Source organism: Protopterus annectens, chromosome 1.part2 (assembly GCF_019279795.1).
Source record: "Protopterus annectens isolate FY-2018-M chromosome 1.part2, PAN1.0, whole genome shotgun sequence".
NCBI classification, from domain to species: Eukaryota; Metazoa; Chordata; order Ceratodontiformes; family Protopteridae; genus Protopterus; species Protopterus annectens.
This window is the reverse complement of record NC_056727.1, coordinates 320234972-320253120: the sequence shown is the minus strand read 5'-3', so window position 1 is coordinate 320253120 and position 18149 is coordinate 320234972.

Below are 18149 nucleotides of genomic sequence, written 5' to 3'. Positions count from 1 at the left end.
CAGGATGAATGGTGTGATTTGTTAACATCCTTCAAACAGAGCCATAGAGACAGAAGATGAGGGTTGCTTAGATAATTGGCAGTAGAAAGAGAAGTGCAAGGATACCTAACAGTTATATAGGAAGTAAAAACTGAGCAGACACAAACCTGTCGTTAAAGCATAGAGCATGGTAATATAAATACAGTGAGACATGTCCTCCACACACAAAAAAAGGAGACGAGGCTCAGTAAAATGATTGAACCTCTCTGGCTTCATGTCATAGAGGGATGGGCTTGTGCCAACTCATCAAAGCAAATTTCAGTGAGTGAAAATACAGAAAATAAAATTGCTGAAATCCAATTTCAGCAAACTTCAAAACATTTTACTCCAAATGTATGTATACCAACTCCACAGTTGCACAATGAAGGGGAAACGGGCAAATTCTATTATTACTGAAAGTGCCTTTCAGAAAAAAATATTTGACAGTATTAACACATGGTAAAAATGTCTTCATACACCTGTTTGGCTCACAGAGGAATAAAGCCCAACATCCCACATGACTAGGTTTTGATTTACAGCTACTATTTGCATGGAAGAGAGATGGGACTGAGTAAACAATATCACCTGTGCCATCTGAGGGTCACACATAGGCAACTAAGTTGATTGGGCACATGACATCCCTAGTGGGTTTCCTGTAGTGTATGGCACTACAGCTTAGAAAATGGATTAAATGTACATTAATATCCTATTAGACAATTAACATTTTCCAACGGGGTGTCACCTAGTTGAAGTCAAATTTGCCTCTTCACATTAGCAGCATATTAAGATGTTGTGAACCACAGAGTGAAAAAAAGAAAACAAATGGCCTCCATTTTTTGTCTCACTAAACATAGCTTTGCTATTTAGTAAGCATAGAATAAAAGAAAAGAAAGAAAAAACTAACATATCTGTGTGTGTGTGTCTCTGTATGCTTGTGTGCATGCAGGCACAGATTTTAAATACTTATATAACTTATATTCTAGAAGTAAAATAGTTCCTCCAAAAACAATTGAATATCCTAAAGCAAGTCTGAAACACCACGCTGAGGAAATATTTTACATCAAAACAATATAAAAAATGCCCATACTAAACAAGTCATGAGATACCCCATTGTGTAAGTGCAATAATGTTCTCCAGGGTAGGTATTATCAGGCAACTAATGGATTTTCTAGGGGCAGTGCATCATCAGGCCACAACACCCCTAGGTGGTCTGTTATTTCCCTGATAACACCCACCCGGTCAGGTGTTATTGCCTGCTGGTAGAAGCATGTAGCTGGGTAAGACCTCACTATGATGGGTATATATTAAGCCATGGAGAAGAGTATCACTAAGATCTAAGTTATCTGACTAAGATGGCTTATCTTAGCCTACACAACAGATGACTGCCATTACCCAGTATGGAATGATTGGGACTGAACTGAAGGTATGTTAATCTGAATCAGCTTTAAGACTGCAAATAGATGCTCTACTCTTACGTGAAGCAGTCGGTCAGTTTATCATTTTTGCCATGAGGTCTGAATAAGGTATATCATTCTAACAATAAGGATGTCTGTGTCTGATTTCATTTATGGAATCCTTGTTAGATTTATTCTTGTATTTCTGAAGGTTCACTTAGATTAAAATGCAGTTTTATGTTCATAGGTTCATAAGTAGTTATTAGGCTATTGGTCCTAGGGTCTATATAAGACTAGCCAAAAAGGTACCCTGGCTTTTGCCACCCAAGAAAATTATTTTCCTGTGCCTCTGTTGAGCAGAGCCACAGAAGTGATCTCCGGGATGAATTTCCTATTTCCCATCCAATCGTCAAGATTTTTCTTGAAGAGTGCTAATGAGGAGCTTTGTTTGATATAGATAGGTAGCTTTTTACAGAGTATTGGAAGTCTCTGGGACAGGAATCTATCCCTCCAGCATGTCCTGTTAATTGTGATGACAAGGTTTAGTTCCTTAGAGTATGTAGCTTGGAGGGACTGGGATTTCTTTAAGTGGAGCATGTCCAACAGCTCTGGGTTTGACATAGCTTTGTATGTTGGATAGCATATCTGGCATTAACTTCCTTGAACAGAGCAAAAAATCAGTTGTAATGTTAAAAAGGCATCAGACATTTTACTATCTGTTCTTGTCTTGCATCATCACACCTGAGAAACATACCATTTATGTCAGCAATTGCATTTACTATTGATCAGATCCCAATTTTCATCCATGTTGCCTTTTTCACTAATGAACTGAGAGGTGGCATTTTAATGAATGGGGAGATCAGGTCAGAACAAAGTAAAACATTACCAGTTATTTTCAAGAAGTACAGTAAAACCCATTTGTACTACCACTAATACTGAACTAGACAGATGAAACCATTGTTTAACATCCATGTGTAGCACAACTAACTATGTAGACAGAACAGTCGTGTTGTACTTATACTAAACTATGCAGGTGAACCAGTCATATGACATCCATGTGTACCACTACTACTAAACTAGGCAGGTGAACCAGTCATGCAACATCCATTGCACCATTACTACTAAACTAGGTAGGTGAGCCAGTCATATAACATTCACGTGTGCTACTACTACTAAACTAGGCAGATAAATTACAGCTAAACTAGGCAGGTGAACCAGTCATATAACATCCACTGTACCATTACTACTAAACTAGGTAGGTGAACCAGTCATAAAAGAGAGGACCAACAAAAAAGGTGGCAGGGTAGCCTTAATCTATCGCAACGCAATCACAATCTCACTTTTCCTTAAAGAGATACCAACTTTTAACAATACTGAAATTCTAACCAGAACCTACAAATTAACAAAACAAAACAAATATGCAATGTTTGTCTGTATATATCCCCTGGGCAAAACATCCAAACTGTGGAAGATATAATCTCTTGGATATCAGAAAACATCAGCAACAAGCCTATAAGTATGGCAGATATCAACATTAACATTCAGGATCTGATGATTGACTCCCCTACTAATAGCATAAACCTCTATGGTTATACCCAGTTCATTACCACTGCCACCCATAAGCATAACAGCAATACCCTAGGTGCAACTCTTGAGTGGATACTTGTTTCTAATCCAGACAAATACTCTACTCCCCACACTCTACCCAATACTCTTAGTGACCACCTACCTATATTCATATATAGCCATACCACAAACTACAAGAACCAACACATACAAAACTATCAGAAATATTAGAAACTTTGACCAGCAAACGTTTAACAAAATCCTAAAACACATTAACTGGAACCCACTTAAAACACTACCACTAGAAGATGCCCTTGAATACTTCGACAATGTATTTATAAATACCCTTGACAGTCTAGCCCCACTCCAGACCAAAAGAATAAAAAACTAACCATGCTCCCTGGCTAACAAAAAATACCAAACAACTTCTACAAGATAGAGACAAAGCATGGAAGGAATGGCACAATAACAAATCTGATGCCAACCTAATCAAATATAAACTGCTACAAAATAAAGCAAACAAGCTAGTGAAGTTAGACAAAATACACACTTTTCCAATTAAATGGCAAACCACAAAAAAAACCCAAAACAATTTTGGAAACACATCTCAAACCTGCTTACTCAGTGCTCTAAACAAACTCCATCACCATACCCTGACAAAACCCCCTCAGAGATAAAGAATCTATTTAACTATCACTTTATAGACAGCATCAGCAAACTGTTAACAAATCCCACCTCCACAACTAACTCAAGCCCCATCTCTGATCCCCCTCCACCCTTATCTCAAGACTCCTGCACAAACAAAACAAGCCCCTTCGCAACAAATCAGTACTACATCTTCTATCCCGTTTTCTCTTAAACCTGTCCCTACCTCTCTCATTCAAAAACTACTTCAAAAACTAAAACCATGCTCTCTGTCCTCTGACAACCTCCCCCCTGAATACTTAAAACTTGCTGTAGAAGCCATAGCATATCCTGTAAGTATCCTTATAAATCGCTCCACAGCAGAGTCCTTTGTCCCTAGCCTCTGGAAAATATCTATCATCATTATTTAAAAAAGAGAGGTATTAAATCCTTACTTTAGTGTGTGTGTGTGTGTGTGTGTGTGTGTGTGTGTGTGTGTGTGTGTGTGTGTGTGTGTGTGTGTGTGTGTGTGTGTGTGTGTGTGTGCATGTACATGTATATGTGTGTAGGTATGCAGGATCGTGCTTGAGTCCAAATGCTTGCGATCTCAGGTATACGATTGTGTGGGAGTGAATATTTGTGTGTCTGCGTAAGTGTGAGTGTGCGCCAATGCCCCTATGCATGTGCGTGGGTTCACTTCAGATGATCGAGTTACCAAAAACTTGAAACCCATATGGCCGAGACCATATGATTGAGTTTTTGGAAACTCGAAAATCTAAAGTGAATAAAAAAAAAAACACAGACAACACTAAAACAACATTTCTGCAGGGGGCAAGCCCCCCTGCAACCCCCACACCATCTCTTACTTACATGTACGAACTCCAAGATCGCACTACAGTGAGGATATCGGAAACCTCCCGTTCTGTGCGTCTGCATACAGTGCGGAACGGGAAATTTCCCTTTGAACTGATTGCTGCTGTAAACCCAACTTTCTTTCTAATCTTCTGTATATCTCTTCACAACTCCTACATTCCTATCTCTCTACCTTGTACTTAAGAGAATCTTCTGTTCCTAACTACATCTCTCCCACTGCTACTATTCAGCTGAACTGATGACTATGGATGTAAATTTTTATTTCTTTACCTTAATCTGCACCATACCTACTGTACTCTGCCTTGACTTGAATGTAAATTATTTATTTGTCTACCTTTACTCTCCACTGTACCTACTGTACTGTGCTGATTTGCTAAGTCAAATGCTACTCATGTTAAACCCAGCATTGTAGTTCATCACTATCAATGACTTTTGGTTTAATTAGCTATGTACTGTTTTAATTTAGTTGTTGTGTGTCTTTCGGCTTTTCCCGGGTAAGCCAACTCGTCCGCTAATGATTGGCAGTAGATTTTTACAAAATGCCAAGGTGTCTGCTCGACACCCAACCTTCAACGAAGGCAATGACTATGCAATCGTGGAGCTTTTCTCCCGGGGTCTCCACTGAAAAAGAGCCCTGTCCCAGCTGGATCAACCCGGTCAACAAATGGCAAATAAATAAATAAATGATAAATAACTCCAGCCTAAGTAGTTAATTTTTTTTTTATTGACTGTAGCTTAAGTAGTTATATATTATGATTTATTTTGTAAACCAATCAAATTTTTCTACAGCCATTTTAGTATTACCTTCTTTAACTTCTCAAGAGAACAGCAAAGACATTCCTACTAGGAATATGCATATATATGTGTGTGTGTGTGTGTGTGTGTGTGTGTGTGTGTGTGTGTATAGTACTTTGGCTTACATCTCAGAATGCATGCCACCTTGTGCTTTTGTCTCATGCTCAGCATGCATACCTCTTACCTGTCCCTGAATTTGCAGAAGGTCCCTGATTTTTATTCATATTTTTGTCATGCTCCTTATAATTTTTTTATTTTCTGACTAATAACTGAAGACTTCAGACCAGTCAGTAATGCTAGGCATTAGTGTTGTGCTTCTTATTGTTCATAAACTATGTTGATACAAAACCTATTGTTCTTTATGCAAAACCTACTGTTCTTTTAAACTTCTTAAGTCAACTAGAGTAATAACATCATGTTTTTTCTGATTTTGACCCCCATTATTTTTTGCTAGGTCCATAATTATTTAGCAAAGTTGAGAGGTATGCAGGCAACAGTACCTCTCAACTGTACCTGATTTTGTAGAATATCTCTCTGATTTTGCCTCATATTTTTCACTGTTCTTGATTTTGCAGTTAATCACAATAGGAGTTCAGAAAAGTGAATATCGCAAGCATTATAGAATTTTATACTTCCTGCTGTATAGAAAATGCACATGGACGCAAAAAAAGTGCACTATTTCCTTTGTTAGTGAATTAGAGTAATGTTAAATAGATTAGTATTATATTACTTGTTCAGTTGGAATTTAATTTAATAAATAATGATCAAGTGTTTAAATATGGTGGTAGTGATATTGTAATGTTGTCCCGGCCCCACTATAAATAAACCACACCACACATATAAAGCCATTTGACAAACTTTATTGAATATTATCACATAATGAACTTTAGGCACACAAAACAACATCAGTTATCTTCATCAACAATAATCCCTAGGGCAGCGTAACTGCTCACCCTGGACGATTATACCTCAGGGCAGCGTACCTGCTCACCCTGATACCTCCTCCACCGGGACAGCATACCTGCTCACCCACCGCAATTAATAGGCAGTGTACCTGCTCACCTACTGACCAAACAACCATTAACCAATGAATAACCACCTTCCCTAGAGAGGGGAACAGAAGAGGACAATCCTGTCCCTCTTCTCCACCTTAAACAAAAATTCTTTCATCCAAATCAAAACGGGAGGGAGGGAGGGCCACCAACTCACGCCAAAATGTATCTACTTCCCTAATCCTTACCACTTAAGCCTACTATGAGTCCCTCCCTCCCTTACATCACTTCCTTTAACTTCTCCCATTCCCTTTAACTCTTTCATCCCCACATCACACTAACTAACCTGCATTCAAAGTCTCCCATTAATCACTACTCAATCCCCGCCCCCTTTACCCCTTTGCTCATGAGACCAGGACAACTTAGTTTGCCCCAAACTACATTTGTCCTGGCCCCACTATAAATAAACCACACCACACATATAAAGCCATTTGATGACCTGTATTGAATATTATCACATAATGAACTTTAGGCACACAAAACATCAATTATCTTCATCAACAACAATCCCTAGGGCAGTGTAACTGCTCACCCTGGACAAATATACCTCGGGGCAGCGTACCTGCTCACCCTGATACCTCTTCCATTGGGGCAGCATACCTGCTTACCCACCACAATTAATAGGCAGCGTACCTGATCACCTACTGACCAAACAACCATTAACCAATGAATAACCACCTTCCTTAGAGGGGGAACAGAAGAGGACAATACTGTCCTTCTTCTCTGTCACCAGCCTGGTCCTCAGGCTGTTTCCCCTCCTAAACCCTAGCCTCAACCATACACTCAAAAACAGCTTCAAATGCAGATTAAACAGATCCATACCCAGCTCATTAAGATGAGCCCCATCTGTTTGATACCAACCCTCCTCTCCATCCCCAAAATCTCTGTGTTCAGTGGTATACATCTCCAGAATTCTTAACTGCCTTGCCAATCTGTGATTGATAAACTTCCTGGCCTTTTCAATCACCCTATAGCTATGTGCATTTCTCCAACACAAACGAGGAATCAACTCTGACCAAACAATTTCCATACCTGGATACAATGCCTGTAAACTCAACAAGTCCTGTATGATAATATCCACTAAATGCTTCTCAGAATGAATGCCCAAATCATTGCCCCCAAATGAATTACTAATATGCCAGTGCACCCTACCTTCAATTTAACCTTCTCAAATTCAGCCAACAACCTATCCCACTGAATACCCCTAACCCCATGCCAAATCAGTGACGACCATAAATGTGATAAACCCAGATTTCTTCCATCTTCCCTGACTAAAGCACGCTTCTCCACCCAGTGGCTATACGAATGCTCCAAAATGATGATATGCTTCCCTGAAATAAAAGAAGAAAAGAAGGTTATTAATCAAGCCAATGAATATCTATTATATGATAAAAATGCATTTGAAGACCACCTCCCCAATCTCTTAATAACTTCAATTGAACTACCATCTCTAGCTAAATCTGAGGCCCTGCCTATTCTAAAAGAGTGGGCTGCAAACCTATCTGCAGGAAATCCCATGCATTGCAGAACTCTCCTAACCAAACCTATAAGTCTACTACTCAAAACCACCTTCCCATCCACCGAACAGAAAACTAACTCATCAACATTCCCTCTCCGTCTCCTCTGGAATTCTTTGGCCCACATTACTGGGCAAAGGCTAGAATTCCTCTCAGGCTTGATCACCACCATGACTCCCCTACCCATTTGATTTGCCTTACTCCTCCTTAATGCAATAGTAACCTCTACCTCAGCTACTATAGCATCTTTCCAACATAACGAACCTAACAACTCTGAAACAAGAAAGGAGTCAAAATATAACCATGTACATAGCGTGCCCCACATTAAGTAATCCAAAGACCCACCCTGTAATAGCCATAACCCTTTCAACAAAACTTTCAATACTTCCCTCGTAAGCAGCCGAGTGTCCTTATGTCCCACCACCACTCTCCCCCAGCCCCTCAACATCCACCCTAATGTCCAGGACTTTGTGAAATCTTGCAACCGGCTACCATAATGAAAATGCTAATAACAGCAAAATCCACCTTGACCGTCTGCAAAGCCTTGCCTATCCCCCAAGCATGAGCCACATATCACAACAATAATTCCTCTGACCTCATCCCCTCCTCTTCCAGCAACTGCAAAACAAACTGATTAAAATCAGAAAGAGCCCTACCATAAGCCTTCCTCATAGAAGGAGTCCAGGAATGCCGCACCAACTACCTGGCTGTCTTGTCTTAAAATTCCACACCTCCTCCAGCAGGGTTTCTGATGCATCCTGTTTCCAGAGGGCCAAACCTTGAAACCTGTGAAACTGAAATCGGGACAAGCTATCAGCAATATCATTCCTAACGCCAGGCGCATGCACTCCTGTAAAAGAAAAATTTATTAACAGGCTCTGTAAAACCAATTTACATAAAACTAATAACAACAATTCCGACTTAGCCATCTTCTTTTGCAATACCCACACCACAGCCATATTGTCAGAATGAAAAACGTCTCATTTGTCCCACAAATGCTCCTTCCACACCACCGAAGCTGCCCATATAGTCATCAACTCTAGAAAGGCCACATCATGCCTCCATTCCTCATTCCAATCCTGAGGCCATTCAGCTGAAAACCACCGGCCCCCAAAGTAGGCCCCCATAATGGCACCCCCAGCTGCATCCGTAAACAACTGAAGTTCCTCCTGCCCCACCCAGTCAGTCTGCCAGAAAGAGATCCCATTAAATTGTTGCACAATACCATCCCACAACACCAAATCCTCCCACACCAGCTTGGTCACCCTAACCCAATGATGCTTGCTCCTTCCCCCTTTCAACATGTAAGCCACCAACCTGCAAAAAGCTCACCCAGGGTGCACAGCTCGACAGGGAAAATTCAAAAGCCCCAACAACTCTATAACTGATCGAATCTGTATTTTATCCTTGACCAGTGGTAAATGTATAGCCGTCCGAAGCCTCTCTATCTTATCCTTGGGTAGACCAAACAGTCCCCGCTCTGCATCTACCATTAATCCCAGAATTTCTAAGGTTCTCGCTGGACCTTCCATCTTATGATGAGCCAACGGTACCTCCAACTCCGCGCAAATGCTCGTGAATTCCTTCAACCGCTCCTGTGCTCCTGCCCTTCCTTCGCCCACCAGTAGAAAATCGTCTAAATAATGCACTGCCCTCTGCATTCCCACTCTCTGCTCCCAAATCCAATGTAATATGGTACTGAACTTCTCAAAGGTCACACACGCTACTGAGCAACCTATTGGCATGGCCGTATCAAAGTTGCACTTATCAGCTACCTTCATCCCCAACAACGGCCAATCCTCACTCCTGATAGGCAACAAATGATAGGCAGCCTCAATGTCTACTTTAACCAACCATGGCTCCTGAAATTTCCTGATCACTTTCACAGCATCATCCATTGATGCATAATGCACCCTGACCTCCTCATCCGCAATAAAATCATTCAGTGAATTACCGTCCAGATGCGATAGGTGATGCATCAATCTGAATTCCCTGGGCTGTTTCTTCAGCATTAACCCCAAGGGTGACACCTTGTAACTACTAAAAGGAGGGCTGTCAAAGGGACCCAGGAATCGCCCCACCCTACACTCCTTTTCCACCAAAGCCTTCAAGATGTCCTCTTTACCTTGAACTGAACGCAGGTTCTTACTACCCCCACCCCGCCCATAGTGGACTTTATAGGAAACCCCTGCTGAAACCCTTGTAATATCTCTGTCTTTATCACAAAGCTGGGAAGCTGGCAAAGCATACCCCGCAGGACCTCCACCTTAATGGGGAATGGTGCCCATAACTCTATTGCCTCTGAAGAACCCAAGCCCCCGGGACCAATGAAAATTACCTCTACCCCAGGCTAGTTGGAAACCCTGTGAAGAGAGAAATCCACCCCCATGCACCATAGGATTAGCATTCCAAGTGGAAAGGTCCTGCTGACTGCAGTAAATGGTCGAATGAGTCCCTCCACATCTTGAACAAGTATGTGCAAATTTGCACCCTACCCATGAACAAGAACCATTGTTAAAGGACCAACACACAACCACTACATCTCCCTAGCTTACCCTCATATTAAACCCACCATAATTATCCATCATCATAGCTAACTATATATCTGGATGACTCACCTCCCAATGTAGGGACTGATCCACCGCCTTCCATTTATGGAAACACTGGTCATACCAAAGCCACGCATTCCCCAACCTTAACCATTGCACCACCTGAATGGTAAGGAAATATCTTAAAAGAGGCAAGGCTAATGATATGTCCCTCTGTAGCTGTACCGCCATGTGGTAAATAAAGCTGACCACCCAATTATCCTACGTTCTAGGGCAAAGTTTACCTACCCTCTTCCTCCCCAATGCTGCTAAAGCCACCAGCAAGTCCTTGCTATTGGACGACCCTGCCTCCATTAGCCACTGGACCCCTTCTGCATCTATCAGCTCAAACAAATCCACATACTCTCCTTTCCAAATTTTTTCTTTTACCGACACCAGAATGTGCGAATTCAGAAAGACCACTCTAGCCTCTTGTCCCAGTGCTTGGGTGGCTAACCCATCCCTGGCCACAGCCTGAAGTCAGAGCCTACCTCTGAGTCACCCACCAAACTGTCCCCGAAACCTACCCCCACCCCAGCTGCATCTCCAACAGCATACCTAGCTCCCTGTGCCAACCCCCTCTGAGTACCCGCTGTCACTTGTAATCCCCCACAAAATCCCAACCTAACAGTTCCCTTCCATCCTTGCACCCCCCACACTCCTCAACACACAGTTCCCCAGCCACTGGTGAAATAAAACCATTACCTGCACCTTCATCTTGAGACATACTGGGAGCTGGTGTAGCTGTCGCCATCTGCTTCGCTGTCTGCTGCCTTTTCCCCTGAGCTGGGTTTCTCGTTGTAAGGCTCCGCCTCTTCTGACCTGGAACTTTCTCTGGTTCAGTCAACACCTCGGCTGTCGCTACCTCCTGGAATAACTCCTCCACCTGGGACACAATAGCTTGCCATCGCTGACATAATCCAGGTAAGTTCACCATCTGTAGGAAAGAAACACACCACATTAGCACAGTCCCTGAACCAACTTGCCCTATTCCCCTCAGCCCATTCTGTCCAAACTTCATTCCAGAATTCCCCAAAATTAAATCAGTCACCACCCAAACCAACTGCAGCTAGACTGCCATTCTGCCAGATGATTCCACATACCTCACATCATACAATCAGCACCCATTCATGCACACCATGAAACCAACTCCTCACATTATTCCATAAACAACTTTTTTTTTACAGACTAAGGTACAGGCTGTGTTACTGAATAAATAAGTGAAACAATTAGCCCTGTCCAGTCTCAAACTCAGGACCATGTATATTATAGTCAAAGCAATGCACCACTACACGATTTGAGCTGTAATCCCCTCTACATAGTGAATACTCTTTATTTAGGCTTTAACAGCTATATATGAAATTAAACTAGGAAGCAGACAGGAAATATGAATACATTTGAAAGCAAATGCTTTACTGCTACTCATCATTGTAAAAGGCAATACCAACCACTATTACATGAAAAACAAAGATGAAACAACACAGTATTACTTGAAGAATAATATTAATATTCATAACTTATCTAAACTGCCTTATTACATGATGTATATACAGTTGCCAGTACCCCTTACTCCAAAATTACCATTCCTTCTGGCTGCATTTTTTTTAACATCTCTTTGTGAAGAAATTACCTCACCTTTGCATAATGGGAAACTGACATAAGAAATTCTGCACGTCATGAAGACTGTAGTCAAGGCTGAATAATCATCAAATTCCCTGGACTGAGTATGTTTAGCAGGGACTTGTCCCTGCAAAGTTTAATAACATTTATGCCACCTTTAACATATGTTAGTTTGTCATCTAGAACAAAAGTGGCTGATCTTGCATCTAATGGACAGCTTTGAGCTTCAATCCTTTCCTTCTCTGATTTTTGGAGAAAGGGGGCAGCCGTGCCAAAAAATTGCATTTCTGCATCTTAACTCATGATTGCAGCTCACCAGCATGCATTTCAAGTCTTCTAGATGTATTATCCTTTTTATTTAAGGTGAATAAGCTCACCCAGCGGTGGTGCAGTGGTTAGTGCTGTTGCCTCACAGCAAGAGGTTCTCTGGTTTGATCCTCAGCTGGGTTGCTTTCTGTGCAGAGTCTGCATGTCCTCCCTGTAGCTGCATGGGTTTCCTCTGGGTGCTTTGGTTTCCTCCCATATCCCAAAGACATGCTGTAGGTGGATTGGACACTCTAAATTGGCTCTAGGTGTGAGTGTGTGTGCATGTGTTCCTTCTGTGGAAGGTTGGGTGCTGGGCTGGCAACTCAACAATATAAAACTCCACTGCCAATCATGAGCAGACAGGTGATCTGCTGTGGTGACCCCTAACTAGGAAAAGCCGAAACAAGAAGCTCACCCTACCCATAACCCTAACATAACTGAATTAATACAGATCTTATATACTGTTCTAGTCACGCACACACATATAGATTTCCTTTTGGCATTCTGTTTTGGAGAATTGCTCATCCTGTTGTAGATGCTGACTTGATGATATTGTTTTTAACAATGTTCTCTTTGTACGAGGTCAGCTTTTCTCACAGTATGAATATCCTATTTTTTCTTTGGTATTCTATTTTGATCTTTGTATGGGAACATCTGTTCTTGTGCAAATGCTGACTTCAAACTTTCTTACTTAATGTCATTTTTATCATTTTGTGAAAAATGAAACACTGCTGTGTCACTTAATATTAACTGACCTTTAATTGGTATTAAAATAGGAAAACCATGAACAAAATACTCCATGTACTGGTATGTGGTTGTGAAAGTTTATCATTTTAATTGTTTGAATACAATTACTATTACCTACTGGAACAGTTCCATTTTGTTGAAAACGTGTGATTCCCTGCACTATAGCAGATAACTGTACTCTTGCTTTACGTAGCTGTACATTTATAATCTGATCTCCTGTCTCATTTATTAATACCCTCCAACTACTAAGGGAATTTAGTGGAATAGATATTAAAGGCATAACCCCTGTTATTTTTGGTATTAAACTACATACCCAACAATTAGAAACATTTGTGCTTTTTGCATACCAACATTGTCTTGCCAAACAGGTATTAAAAGATGGTGACCAGTCATGTTCACTTTTCCACATTTCTTTATTTTCCTTTTTATGTAACTTTATGGTTTCATTAACAGGTTGTAAATACAATTTAATGCTAATCAATACAATGATAATTAGCATGACAATTATTATTGCTTTAAAAAAAATATTTTAAATAAAATTTCCATTGTCGATTGATTTTGCCTTTGGTAATCCAAAACTGGATTTCCAAAAGGATGCACTTTAAACCATGTAAATTTCATTTTGTTTTTTTTCTGTCAGATACCTACAAGAGAATACACTTAATCAGATTTACATTGGTCACTGTTTTTAATCATTCTTATTTGATCTTTATGTACCAACATTGTTCTGTTTTTCTTTTCCCTTTGATTTTGTACACTAATGGTCCAGTTTGTTCCACTACTTCAAAAGGGCCTTGCCAATTGCTAGCCCATGGTCCTTCCATTTGGAAGGTTTTTACCAGTACTTTTGTTCCACAGGGAAGGTTTTCTTCAGCTGGTAATATTGGCACCTTTTTCCATAGATGGAATGCCTTGCATTATAGTCACATATGGTAGTAAGTTGTTTTAGCCATTCCTGATGTTTGCTGATTTCTAGCATGGGCCTACCATTAGGTATATCTGGGTCAAATGGTAATTGTATGGGAAGTTTGCGGCCTGTCATTATTTCATATGGGGAAATACCTGTTTTGCTGTTTGGTGTTGCTAAAATACCCATTAAAATAACAGGCAGATGATGTATCCATGTATTGCCCTTTTCTAAGCATGCCTTTTTTAAACGTCCTTTTAACATCCGATTCATATGTTCTACAATGCAATTAGATTGTGGATGGTATGGTACATGAAACCTTTGCTGCATGCCTAACAAATTACACATTTGTTTAATGAGATTACTAACAAATTTTGGGCCACTGTCTGACTCTATGACCCGTGGTCATCCCCAATGGCAAAAGATATTTTCCATAAAGCCTCTGCAGTTGCTTTTGCTGTTATTGTTTTGGTAGGAATTGCTTCTACCCATTTTGAGAAAACATCCACTACTACCAGTAGGTATCTATAACCACCCTTTCCAGTTGGCAAAGAACCTGCATAATCTATTTGAACTGCATACCATGGTCCATCTGCTGGCAGCACCCAATGTAACTGAGGCCTTTTGTTTTTAGCATTTACCTGCAGACAGATTAAACATTCCTCTACAATTAGCTTGCAGACCTTTTTTAAATATGGGTTCCAATACTTTTCTTTTACAACTGCTTATAGTTTATCAGCTCCTACATGTCTCAAGTATTTGGTGATTTAACTTGACCAACTGGCGTGCCAACTGAAATAGTACATATGGAAACTGTAACCTCTTGGAAGTAGTGCATACATAGTACTCCTTAGGTGATATACCTGCTAGTTTGCACTGATCAGTTTCTTCTTTTAAGCCCTGTTGTGTTTGCATATTTACAAGGACTTTTTCTATTGACTCTTCATCTAACTCTTTTAAGACACAAACTTTTACAATGGCATATTCATTATCTGGAAGTTCTTTTCCATTTTGTGCTGCTTGTTTTGCCAAAGTATCTGCTAACGCATTTAACCTGTAAGTTTCACTGGTTGGCTTTGATGTGCTTTTACTTTCAAAATGCTATACTGTCCCTGTTGATTTGATATTGTTATAACTTTATATATACCTTTTAATACTTCAGCATGCTGCAATGGTTTGCCTGCACTATCTGCAAATCCTCGTCTTACCCAGGTTTCCATATGCAGTCTTAAAGAATTTACTACATAAGCACTATATAAAAAAATGTTAACAGGGTTGTAATACTTTAGCACATATAGTGCAGCCTCCAGTTCAGCTCTTTGAGCTAATATGTGCCCTGGTAACTTGATTAGTTCGGGAGAACTCAGTTGTGGATTCTCTGGAACTATGGCAAATCCTGTCCAGTATCTGCCTTTATCCCAATATCGTGCTCCATCCACAAAGATGAATGGCTTAAAGTGATCAAAATCAGATGCCAAAAATTGCACATCAGATGACATTATCTTTTCTAAACAGTTATGCAGTTTTCCTTCATATCCTATATGATTGGTCAAATAATATTTGTCCCCTGTCTGTATAGTGACAGTTTTCATTCCAAAAAGTGCCATCCATTTTGCCAAAACTGCCTGACTAATACCATCTGCAATTTTATTCATTTCAAAATTGCCTATCAGAGTCTTTACTGCTTGATGTGGTGTTTGCATTATAATGTTGGAAAGTACAGTTAGGTACTCAGTTTGTTTAATACCCTAGTAAATGGCTAATAATTGCTGTATACATAGATGATAGCCCAGTTCTACTGGCATCATCTTCCTACTACAAAAAGAGATTGGGCATAATGTTTTTTCCATTCTATTGTTGCTACCATGTGGCCATTCCTGTAGTAATACCACAGACAATGTCTTTTTCCCTGCTGCTGCTTGTAGTACAAATGGTAACTTTGGTGTGGGTGCTATTAATTCTGTAGATTGTGCTAATTTTACTTTTATTTGTGAAAATGCCTCCTCTTCATGGGGTCCCCACTCTAAAAAGGTGGAATTATTTTGTTCCTGTAACATTTTATATAAGGGTGCAGCCACGGCTGCATAATCCTCTATAAATTCCCTGCTGTAATTCATGATTCCCATGAATTTATGTAGGTCTGCTATAGTCAGTGCTTTTTCCATTTGTAAAATGCCTTACACACACATAGGGCAAGGAGACTTTCCTGTTGCTTTTATAATAGTACCTAGAAACTTGACTTCTTGTGACATAAACTGAATTTTTTCACTTTTAACCTTAAACCCTGCTTGTTGCAGAGTATGAAAAACTCGTTTAAGAAGCCATACATGCTCTTCTACTGTCTCTGACTGAATCAAAATGTCATCAATGTAATGTAACACTGAATCATCCTTTTCCAAATGTTGTAAAATGGATCCTGCTGTCTATGAAAAATAACTGGACTATTTTGAAATCCTTGTGATAACCTTGTCATGACATATTGCTGGTTTTTAAATGTAAAGGCAAATCTTGGCCAATCTTTTTTTCTAAGTGGCACTGCAAAAAAGCCATTTGCTAAATCTATTACTGTAAACCACTTACTTTGTGGCTTAATACGTGCAGCCAACTCTGGGACTCCTGTAATCAAATGTGCTCAAGGTGTAGTATATTGATTAACCTTCCATAAATCAATAACAAGATGATAACTGCCATCTTTTTTCTTGACTGTCCAGATTGGTGAATTTGTAGGACTGTTGCGTTTTTGTATAATCCCTTCCTTTTCCCATTCTGCAATACATTTTTCCAAATGTTCTTCTGCCTCCCTAGGAATAGGATATTGTTTTTGAAAAGGTGGTATATAGTCTTGATCACTTCCTACCCCTACTGGGATTTCTAGTTTCCCACAATCACTGAGATCCTTGGACCACAGATTTGGGAATTGCTGTTGTAAATACTTCCACACATCCTCACTGTCTGTATTCACATATCCTGTAGGTTTGTCAGGTTTTTCAGGTATAGAGATTGCATAGCAACCTGTACTTTGCTCTCCCTCTCCTTTTTGCTTGTCTACTATCCACAGGATTCCATTAGATAGATTAATTACTATGCCCAAAGGTCCTAAAATGTCCATACCAATAATGATATTTGAGCAAGATGGATGCATTAAAAATGCACCCTTCCATGTCTGTCCCTCTTGGCTAAACGTTATGTCCACAGTTTGGCTACTCACTGCATAGCATCCTGTGCCATTAAATGCTGAAATGCAAACCTTTTTTATAGGATTCACAGGTAACTGTCTATTTGTGTCAGATACTGCTGCTCCCAAGACATACTTCCATAGTGACCCCTCTACCCAGATATCAATCAGTGGTTGTCCACCTCGACCCTTTTTAAAAGTGGTCAGGAAAGATACCAAAGTAGGGGGGCACATCCCTATTGTAAGGAGATCCACTCATCCTCTCCTTTATTGTCAAATGCAATATGACATACCTCATGTTTTTGCTTGCTATCTTCTTCTGTGTCTGAGTGATCTACATATTTAGGCTTTTCAATCTCTTTTTTTAATTGCTGTCTAGCTATTCCCTCTGCCTGTTCTATCAAATATTTCAAATTTACAGGTGAAACTTCTTGAAAATCTACAGGGCATACTTTCCCTTTTTCTGTATACTGATGACCCTTATAGTTATTTTTACTAACATTGTAAGGTTTTTGTAAATAATCTTGCTTTTCTGACATTTCTTGTAAATGTTTTTGGCTCTGTTTTTGGAAACACCCCCTGTTCTTCTTTCTTTTTATGCCAGGCTTTGTAATGATCACAATTTTGCTTAACATGTCCTATTTTTTTACAAAAGAAGCATGTTGGTACCTTTTGTTCATTACTTGTGCCTGATCCTGGTGCTATAGACATAGAGGCAGGAGCTGGTTGTGCAGATAAAGCTGTTTCTGCTGGAGTTTGGTCACACCACCGTTGCCTTCCCTTGTTTTTTACTTCACCAATTATCTCAAATGGCTTACTATCATCTTCAAATGCAAAGATATGGTGTGAGTATAATGTTCCATCATCAGCCATAATCCGTCCCCTCATTAATTTTTGTATCAAATCAGTGAGGGTGTAAGGATTTTCTTCATAGATACATTTAATATCCCCTGGAACCCATTTGACT